At 34.1% G+C, this 10,650-nt stretch overlaps 1 non-coding gene across 1 annotated transcript; it reads left to right on the plus strand.

Moving 5' to 3' along the window:
- The first annotated feature begins 670 nt into the window (after window positions 1–670).
- On the plus strand, window positions 671–777 carry LOC133813308 (small nucleolar RNA R71). Its single transcript, XR_009884335.1, has one exon. It is a non-coding gene; the product is annotated as a small nucleolar RNA R71 (small nucleolar RNA).
- The last annotated feature ends 9,873 nt before the right edge of the window (window positions 778–10,650 follow it).

Genomic DNA, 10,650 nt, shown 5'->3' on the forward strand with positions numbered 1-10,650 from the left:
CTTCCATCATTTGGCGATTTAGTTTGGATTGTTCCTCTATGAATGCATGAAGAGTATGCTCGAGAGAATTTCATTGTGGATGAGCATTGTATTGAGGTGTAGAATACGCCTTTGATGGTTGAACTTGTTGCTCATTTCTCCATTGGCCTCTAGACGATTGAGCTTGGTTGGAATCTCTCCAACTGAAATTTGTGTGGTTTCTCCAACCAGGGTTGTACGTATGAGAGAATGGCTTGTTATATGCCCCTAAGGCATGCATTGCTCCTCATAAACCCCCCTCATTTCATTCAAAGCTAAGCAGTCCTTAGCTAAATGCTCCGTCCCTCCACAAACAAAGAAAGGTTCTTGCGATTCTGCTTGAGCGATCATGTGCAATTTTTGGCCATTTTTTGTCATTAAGACCTCAAACTTCTTTTTCAAAGCTTCGAGTTGGGCCTTAACACTATCCTCTTCTCGAAGTTGATAGGTCCCAGATGGTTTGTGTCGGTTGGTGCTATCCGTAGCACTTGGACTAGTCCAGGTGTGAGACTTTTTAGCGGTTTCTTCGAGATATTCAAGAGCATCGTTTGGCTCTTTTTCGAGGAATTCACCATTACATAGCATTTCTACAAACTGGCGCTCACGACTCGTGAGGCCTTCATAGAAGTAACTGATGAAACGCCAGTTCTCATAGCCATGGTGCGGGCACTGAGTCAACAGATCTTTGAATCTTTCCCAGACTCGGTAGAACGTTTCATTGTCCTTTTGGGAAAATGTGGAAATCTGTCGTTTTAGACTGTTGGTCTTATAGCTGGGGAAGTGTTTTAGAAAGAAAGATTTGGTCATCTCCTCCCATGTTCCAATAGACCTAGGTCTCAAAGAGTATAACCAGCTTTTGGCTTTGTTCTTCAAGGAGAAAGGGAAGAACTTCAGTCGCACAACATCGACATTTTCGGCTCGGTTATAGAACATGGCTACTACCTCCTCAAATTCTCTGTTATGCACGTATGGGCTTTCATTTTCCATTCCATGAAATGTGGGCAAGAGTTGAATCATGCTAGGTTTAAAGTCTAATGCGGGCATATTAGGAGGGAAGATAATGCATGAAGGCGTGGAAGTGCGAGTAGGATGGAGGTAGTCATTGAGAGTTCTTGGTTGGATTTCATCATTGTGAGCCATTGCGAATGGATTATTGTCAGCTAAAGTTTGTGGAGAAGCAGGATTGGTGGAAGGAGTTCCGGAAGGAGTGGTGGATGAATTGGAAGAAGTGTCACTGGAAGTTTCATGATGATTCATCCACTCTCGGAAATCAGAATTAGATTTATTTTATGTTGTTGTTGTTGTTGTTGTTGTTGTTGTTTTTTTGTTAAACTTGTTCCCAAGTAGATTTGGAGGTTTTTGGGTGATCTCCAACGTCCTACTAGAACTCCCCGAGGTTACTGAGTAAGTATGGTGGATTACAAATCAACCTTTTCGACCAAACAACCTTTAAGCATAGTGAAATTGCTTGTTTTGAAATAACAAGCTTGGTTTTCTTATGGTAATAAGTTAAAAATTGTAATAGTGCAAATGTAGATGCTCGAAATGTTCCCAGGCCGATTGGGAAGGTTGCCAAGGTACCGCTTTAGACCCACACTTGTCTAGACAGAACTCCTCAAGGTTCCCAGGTAAGTGTGGAGGGTAACGCTATCACAAACCTTATTTAACAACCAATCTTTCTAGACAGAACAATATCAGTTTCTACCATTTGTAATAATACACAATTGTTCCCAATACTAAGTGTTTTATGATTGAAATTTTATGAACAATTTTATGCAATTTTATGTTTTTTTTTAAAAACCTAAATTCTAAGGAAAACTAAGGCAAAGAAAAAGGAAAAGTCTAAACTAAGCAACAAAATAAACAACACAAAAATAAAATAAAGAAAAGAAAATTAAAGTGAAGATAAAATAACAAGCTTAATCTTTTTTTTTCTTTCAAATATCTATTAAATTAAAAAAAATAGAATAGAAAAATAGAGTAAGAATTAGCTAAAAAGAAAAAAAAGATAATTATATAAATATATATATGGTTCTTTTTTTTTAACCAAAAGAAAGGAAAATGGAAAAAAAAAAATAAATAAGAATAAATATATTTTTTTTTGGGGATTTTTTTTTATAAATATGTATATATATATATGTTTTTTTTTGTTTTACAGAAAAAGAAAAGGAAAATGAAGAGAATATATATAACTATTTTTTTTTTGTTTTTATGATTTTTAGTTAGTCTTTTTTTCTTTTTCTTTTAATAATAATAATCAAATTAACTAAAAATTAAAAAAAAAAAATTATACTAACACAATGTTTATACCAACAAAAATACAAATAAAGTTACTAATATTTTGGTAAAAATTTCACTAAACCTTTGAAAACTACCTCTCCAGCAACAGCGTCAAAATTTGTTTAACACCCAAATCGTGACAACCACTAAGTGGTGGTTGTAGTATAATCGAGCGGTCGATCCACAAGGAGATAACCTAAAATCAAAATATTCGTAAAAAATAACACAAAAAAATTAGTAACAAGAAATAAATAAAAAATAGAAATGAATAGAGATTTAAGATTTTGGTGTTGTCTTTTTTGATGAAATGATAAAATGAGATAAGTGAAATAAATGTAAGATGTAATCAAGAGTATGAGAAATGGAAATGTTTCAAGAATCATCCATATGCTTGTTTAGTTACTTGGTTACTTGATTTACAAAAATACACAAGTAAATAGTTCACATCCCAACATTTACTTGGAAAATCTAACATTAAAGTCCATATTCTTTTCTAACAAAAGTCCATTTGAGTTATAAAGTTCTTTACTTTAAAAACACAATGTTAATCTTATGAAAAATCTAAAAATGACAAAATACCCAAGGGCAATAATGCAATTAGAGTTGTAAATGTGGGTCGGGCCGGACCGACCCATTTTTGAAAGAGTAGGCCCAGCACGGCCCATGGGCCTGGCCCATGTCGTGCCGTGTCGGACCCAAGTCAGGCCGTCCCACTTTATTATTGCCAAAAAATGTGAAGATGAAGAATTGAACCCTCCACCTCCTCTTTAACCATCAATGGACTTACCACCAAACCAAATACATTTCTTTATTTAAATTATAATTTTAGATATTTTTATATACTTTTTAACAATATTTTACACAAAATTATATCAAAGATAATTATCAGAATTTTAATACTTACTAATAAATTCTAAAAAAATTTAACTCACAAATCTTTAAATAAATTAATATAATTATAAAAATATAAACATTGAGAAAAATAAGACTTCTATTATCATTTTAATTTATTAATAATTGACAAATAAAAATTTATTATGATTATTAATGTCAAAATATCGGGCTTTTTATCATGTCGTGCTTTTGGGCTAGTTTGTTCGTGCTTTCATGTTGTGCCTTCGAGCTTGTCGTGTCGTGCTCAGGCCCATGTCGTCTCGTGCCGTGCCGTGCCAATTTTCAATTCGTGTCGTGCCTGGCCCAAGCCCATATTTTTTCGTGCCGTGTCGTGCTCGTGCTGGTTTCGTGCCGTGCTAGAAAGCCCGACCCATATTTACAGCTCTAGATGCAATAGAAGATTAGACATAAAATTATGTATCAATATTACTTTTACTAATTGGAAGCACATAGAAAGAGCACGACTAATCCTATATACTATTAGTACAGGTAAATAAAGATAACAAAATAGAGATGAAAATGAAAGAACATAAATAACTCAAATACATTATATTAAAAACATAGTAAATCAAAGTAGCAAAATAACATCACTAGCATATGGAATCATCCCTAACCTTCCTAGGAAGATTAGGCCATTATGCTCATGATTCTCACAAAATTCTAAGAAGAAAATATGAGAAGAAAGTGAGTAAAAATTTTGCTATAGTTTCTTTACTCTCAAAATTACATGCCAATTGTGAAGAAAGAATCCCTATTTATAGAGGGAGAAAATGACTAAAAAGAAATTAAACAACACAATGGGGTTTACAAAATAAATCTGAAATATTAATAATAAAATATGATTTTGAAAAATCAAATCTTATTATAAATACTAACCTATTTATTTTGGTTCATGGTCATAATGCCCTTTTTCTAAAATACCACAAAAACATGAGCTTTAAGGCTCAAAATAGTAATGTGCAAGGCCCAATACCTACAAAACCAGGGTTGAAGGTGGTTGGTGCAGAAGAGGGTTTTGACCCATTCCCAGCCAATGGGGAGGCGCCACGTAGATGCTGGCTGGGAGAGGAGAAAGCTCCTGGGAAAGTTGGGCTTGCATGGGCTTTGGCTGCTGGAGAAGCTTCGAGTTGATTAGCTGGAGATGGGCCTTCGGGCTGGCTGCATTGGACCGCTGGAGCTGTGGAGGGGCTAGGGGAAATTGAAGATGGCTTGGACAGGTGGCGCAAGGAGGAGCAAAGAGGCTGGCTTTGGGCGTGAGAGGCTTTCAGCGGGCCTGGGGAGAGCTGGGCTTGCTGGGAGAGGCTTCAATTTTGCAAAAATGCCAAATTTTCCTCATTTCTTCAACTTCATTTATTTATTTCTTCTTTCTTTTCTTTATGACAAAATGCATCTTTAATTCCTACAAAATAACAATAAATTAAATCATAATCAAACATTTTCATTTATAAAATAAATTATATTAATTAAACTTAATTTATTTTGGCCATTAAAATCAATAAATATGCATTTTTCACCACTAATCACCATGAATTATCCGGCTGTTGTGCCAACTAACCGTTTTGCAGGAACAAGTAACTCTTCAGAGACCACGAAGTTGTCATCTGTTCCAACAGATCTACAACTAAAGAAAATTTCTCCTAAAAGAAACATTGGACAATTTGTACCATTTTGTCATTTTTGTGGGATGAAAGGACACATAAGACCTAAGTATTTTTCTCTGTTAAATTTGTTTAAAAAGAATTATGTTAAACACTTTGGTAGCATGAATCAATTCTTGACTAAAAGAAATTCAAAATAAAAAACAATATGGGTCAAGAAAGATAACTATGTTAGCTTGGCCACCTTTACCTATCATAAAATGCATGCATCTAGTTCATGGTACTTTGATAGCGGTTGTTCAAGACATATGATAGGTAATGCCAACATACTCACCAACTTCAAATCCTTGAAGTGTGGAGTAGTAACATTCGGGGATGGAATGATAGGAAATATTTTAGGTAAATGTACTCTAAACATTGAAGGGTTACCAAAACTGAAAAATGTGCTTCTTGTTGATGGGCTGAAAGCCAACTTAATTAGCATAAATCAAATTTGTGACCAAGGTTTTCTTGTTAATTTTTCGCATGATGAGTGTATTGTTGTAAATCAAAGTGGTGACATTGTTCTTACAGGTTCTCGTTATTTGGATAATTGTTACACACTCATACAAAAATTCACATGCCATGCGTCATCATCAAGTTTTAATAATATTGATTTGTGGCATGAAAAACTTGGACATATAAATTTCAAAAACTTGAAAAAGATTGCTAATGCAGGTCTCATTCGTGGTATACCCAAGCTGGGCAAAGAATTACTTGGTAAGTGTGAATCATGTCAATTGGGAAAACAGTTGAAAATTTCCCATAAAGCACTATATGATATTAATACTTCAAATGTGTTAGAATTATTGCATCTGGATCTCATGGGTCCTATACAGGTTGAAAGTATTAATGGTAAGAGATACATTTTTGTATGTGTGGATGATTTTTCTAGATTTACTTGGGTAGATTTATTAAGAGAAAATCAGATACATTTGAAGCTTTTCAAATTCTATGTACAAGACTAAGAGTTGAAAAAAATTGTAACATTGGAAAGATTGTAAGAATACGAAGTGATCATGGTAAGGAGTTTGAAAATTCTGTTTATGATGAATATTGTAAATCTTTTGGAATTTTGCATGAATTTTCTGCTCCCAAAACCCCAGAACAAAATGGGGTAGTGGAACGGAAAAATCGTACTTTGCAGGAAATTGCCAGAGTTATGCTAAATAGCAAAAAACTCACAAAGAAATTGTGGGCTGAAGCAATTAACACTGCTTATTACACAATTAATCGTGTTTTTCTGCGTCCAGGTACAAATAAAACTCTATATGAAATCTAGAATGGTAGAAAACCCAATGTCAATTATTTTCATGTATTTGGGTGTCTGTGTTATTTTCTTAGAGATCGTGAGAATCTGGGAAAATTTGATGCCAAAAGCGATGTGATAGTTTTTCTTGGATATTCCACCAATAGTAGGGCTTATCGTGTTTACAACATGAGAACCCAAGCTATTATGGAATCTGCTAATGTGGTTGTAGATGTTCTAAATGATTTTTCTTAGTACTCCCATGAGGAGGAAATTGACAGGTTCATTGATGTTCGACATCATAAAGAAATGGTAGATCTGACAGCACAACATTCAGAGGCGACAATAGCCACTGATGATGTATCATAAAGAAATGGTAAATCTGACAGCACAACCTTCAGAGGCGACAATAGCCACTGATGCTGTATCAGATGCTGATTCTGTCGAAACAACAACTGAACAAACAGAGAAGGAAAATCCAGTTATTTCCTCTGACTCCGTTCAAAAAGAATCATCAACCAGAGTAAAAAAGAATCACCCTTCTGATCTCATTTCAGGAAATCTTGAAGAGAGTATGGTCACTTGAAAGAGGTATGTAAACTTGGTTCAATTTGTTTGTTTTACTTCTACTTTGGAACCAAAAAATGTTAAGGAAGCCTTAAATGATGAATCATGGATCAATGCTATGCAAGAAGAGCTAGATCAATTCACAAGGAATGAGGTATGGATCATTGTCCCTAGACCGAGTCATACTAATGTTATAGGTACAAAGTGGATATTTAAAAATAAAACTGATGAATTTGGGACCATAATAAAAAATAAAGCTAGACTAGTTGCACTGGGGTACACTCAAGTTGAAAGAATTGATTTTGATGAGACATTTTCCCATGTTGCAAGACTTGAATCCATAATATTATTACTAGCTATTTCATGTGTTCTTGGTTTAAAATTGTTCCAAATGGATGTCAAATCCGCTTTTTTAAATGGATTTTTGAATGAAGAAGCTTATGTGGAACAACCCAAAGGGTTTGAGGATCCTTACTGTCCTAATCATGTTTTTAAATTGTAAAAAGCATTGTATGGGTTGAAACAAGCCCCACGGGCTTGGTATGAGAGACTAACTCTTTTTTTGGTCTCAAAGGAATACAAGAGAGGGGGAGTAGACAAAACACTTTCTTTTTTTTTATCAAAAATGTTGATACAAATATTATGATAGCACAAATATATGTTGATGATATAGTGTTTGGTTCTACTAATGATTCTCTAGTGCAGGAATTTGTGAAACAAATGTAGGAAGAGTTTGAGATGAGCATGGTAGGAGAACTCAATTTTTTCTTAGGACTCCAAGTGAAGCAGTCAAACGAGGGAATTTTCATTTCACAAAGCAAGTATGCCAGAAATTTAGTGAAGAGATTTGGACTCGACACATCTAAACCTACTAAAACTCCCATGGGAACTACCATCAAACTATCTAAAGATTAGAATGGGAAGAAAGTTGATCCAACTCTTTACAAGAGCATGATTGGGAGTCTCCTATACTTAACTGCTAGTCGCCCTGACATCAATTATAGTGTTGGAGTGTGTGCTCGTTTCCAAGGGAACCCCATGGAGTCTCATGTGACTGCTGTAAAAAGATTTATTCGTTACATCAATAATACTCTTGATTTAGGCATTTGGTACTCCAAAGAAACAAATTCTAACCTTGTGTGTTATAGTGATGCAGATTGGGCAAGAAACACTGATGATCGCAAAAGTACAAGTGGTGGTTTTTTTTACTTAGGAAACAATTTAGTCTCCTTGCATAGTAAAAAACAAAACTCCATCTCCTTGTCAACAACCGAAGCTGAGTACATTGCTGCTGGAAGCTGTTGTACCCAACTTTTGTGGATGAAACAAATGTTGGCAGACTATGAGTTTGATATTAAAACTTTAACCATTTTTTGTGATAATACAAGTGCTATTAATATCTCCAAAAATCCTGTTCAGCACTCTCACACTAAACATATTGACATTCGTCATCATTTTATTAGGGAACTTGTTGAAAACAAAACATTGATTTTAGAATATGTTGAGACTAACAAACAAATTGCAGATATTTTTACTAAATCTTTAGACACGGTCAGATTTGATTCCCTTAGGAAATCCTTGGGGTTTTTTTTATTTGAAGTTGCCAATAAATTGATTATCTTGCCCTGCATATGTGTCTGTGTAAATCTCTTGTCTTGTTTGGAAGAAATTTGATAAGCATATTTTTTGTATTTTAGAAAATGAACGTTATAAGTCTTCTACTTTGTTAGGAATAAAAAACCATATTTGAAAAATTATAGACCATCCAATTTATATTTGATCAAATCATTATGTTTGTATGACATTCCTTAATCTAGTTTCTTTTTCAGGCTCCATTTTGGAAAAGAGCTACCTATACTGATGTGTGAAAGCTGAAACTGAGTAAGTTGGTACCAGGTAATTAGCAATTATATTGGAGGATACTCTACTAGTGTAAAGGGCTACCATCAGTATAAGAGTTATAGCCTCCATTATGGTTACAATTTGAAAAAGGCTACAATTGCCAAATATGAGCAATGACCCTAGCTTTAAAAGGCCAAAAAGAAACGCCAAATTGATTACACATGCACACACACATGCCTGTTGACTAGACTGTGTAAGATTATTGTAAGACTCATACATATAATCAATTGATTAAAATATGTTTTGTGATTGGTATATTTTTCGAATTATGGTCACTTAGTATTTGAATTATAACTCATTTCTCTAATTTGTGAAAAATATGGTTATCTTGTTTCTCTTGAACAGGACTTGACATTTACATGGACACATATGGTATGACAATTTACATTTTATTTTCAGCAATTTAAAAAAAATAAAAAAAATGATAAAATAAAATTTGTTTTTGACCGTGTACTTAAAAAAAAAACACAGGAAAAGTTTGAAAACTAATTGATGCAATTTATTTGTTTTATCTCAATATATTCAAAATCATGCAAAAAGTTTCCAATTTTGAGGTGTGAAAGAATTTGTTTTAAAAAAAGAAATATTTTGGCATTTATCACATTAAATCCGGTTACCCATTTTTGGTTACCCATATTCGAACTTGCCTCATTTGTGCATCGAATACTCTATATATTCGAATTCACTTTGGTTGTTTCATTCTCAGTGTTTTCTTTTTTTTCCCGCTCACTTGTACCCAAGTTGTTTAGGTTTTTGTTCTTTGTGTGTCTCTGTTTGTTTCTATTCTAGCAGTCATGAAGACCCGAGGCTGTGGTTCCCCCACCAAAGCTAGAAATGTCAAAGACATTAATTTGGCTGGTTCTGGGTCTGGAGATGTCGCAGTCTGACACCCGTGCTTTCCCAACTGCTCTTGCTTCTGTCCAGACAGGACTTGCAAGTCTCTCCGAGCGGTTCACTACCATGGAGGATACTCAGTGCCAAATTCTGGCGTCTTTGGCGATTCTCAATGCCTCTACCACTCCAGCACCATGACGGTTACCGTTCCTTTCGATCTATTTTTATTTACTTTTGATAAATGTAAACGAACACTAAAAGTGTCTTTGTTTTTTGGTTTCGTTTCTTTGTTCTTTGGCATTTTCTTAGACAATGAGGGGGAGAGAGAGTAACTCTATTTTTTGTGCTTTGATTATGTTGTTTGACTTGCAGTTTCTCATTGGTTTTTGTTAACTGTTTTTGTTATTTTTGGCAGGGGGAGTCATTTTGTGATTGTTGTGAATTTAAGCACTCACTTGTGTTATGTAGGGATCTTTTAAAAAATAGATATGCTTTGTTTATAAAATTGCCAAAGGGGGAGATTGTAAATCCTAAAATTAGCATAATTTATAGAAATATCTTTTTAATTAAAATATCATTTTTACTTTCCCTTTCTAGTGATTTTTGGAATATCACTTTCCCCTTCTTGTGATTTTCGGATTATTTAGCTTAATTTTATCACAATTTGATTATAAAGGGAAGATATATCTTGTTTATTTAAAGAAAATATTCAGTACTTGCTCAAAGTCATTTCTGGAATATTTGACTTTAAATTTTCGTACAACTCAAGATTACAAAATTCAGGAAATTGAATCTTTGATGTCCTTAATTGTTATTTCTATCTTGAGCATTTTGATCCGACACAAGTATTAGTTGTCTCCACCAAAATCGTATATGTTGGATCAGCATCTTCTAAAAAAGGCAATTCTTCATCAATCAAGAATATCTTCAAATATTCTTGCCTTTATTAGGAGATTCATTCTCAGTCTTTATGAGCACGAAATGGACTCTATAAATAGGTCTCTAAGGCTTTGAGAAAAAGTGAACTCTTAGATGCATAATTTGTGAGTGTATTGTAATATTTGTGAGAGTTCCTTATTTGTATTCAAGATTGTAGTATTCACGTGATCTTGTGAATAAATGAGTGTTTAGTATTTGTGGTGAGTTTATACCACGTTCATGAATGAATACACTTTGTAATTTGAACACAAATTTATAATCTTCGGGAGAGGATTTTTACAAGTCTTGTGTCGGGAGGATGCAAGCACTCGCTGGCCATTGAAGGGAGTT

Source organism: Humulus lupulus, chromosome 1 (genome assembly GCF_963169125.1).
Source record: "Humulus lupulus chromosome 1, drHumLupu1.1, whole genome shotgun sequence".
NCBI classification, from domain to species: domain Eukaryota; kingdom Viridiplantae; phylum Streptophyta; class Magnoliopsida; order Rosales; family Cannabaceae; genus Humulus; species Humulus lupulus.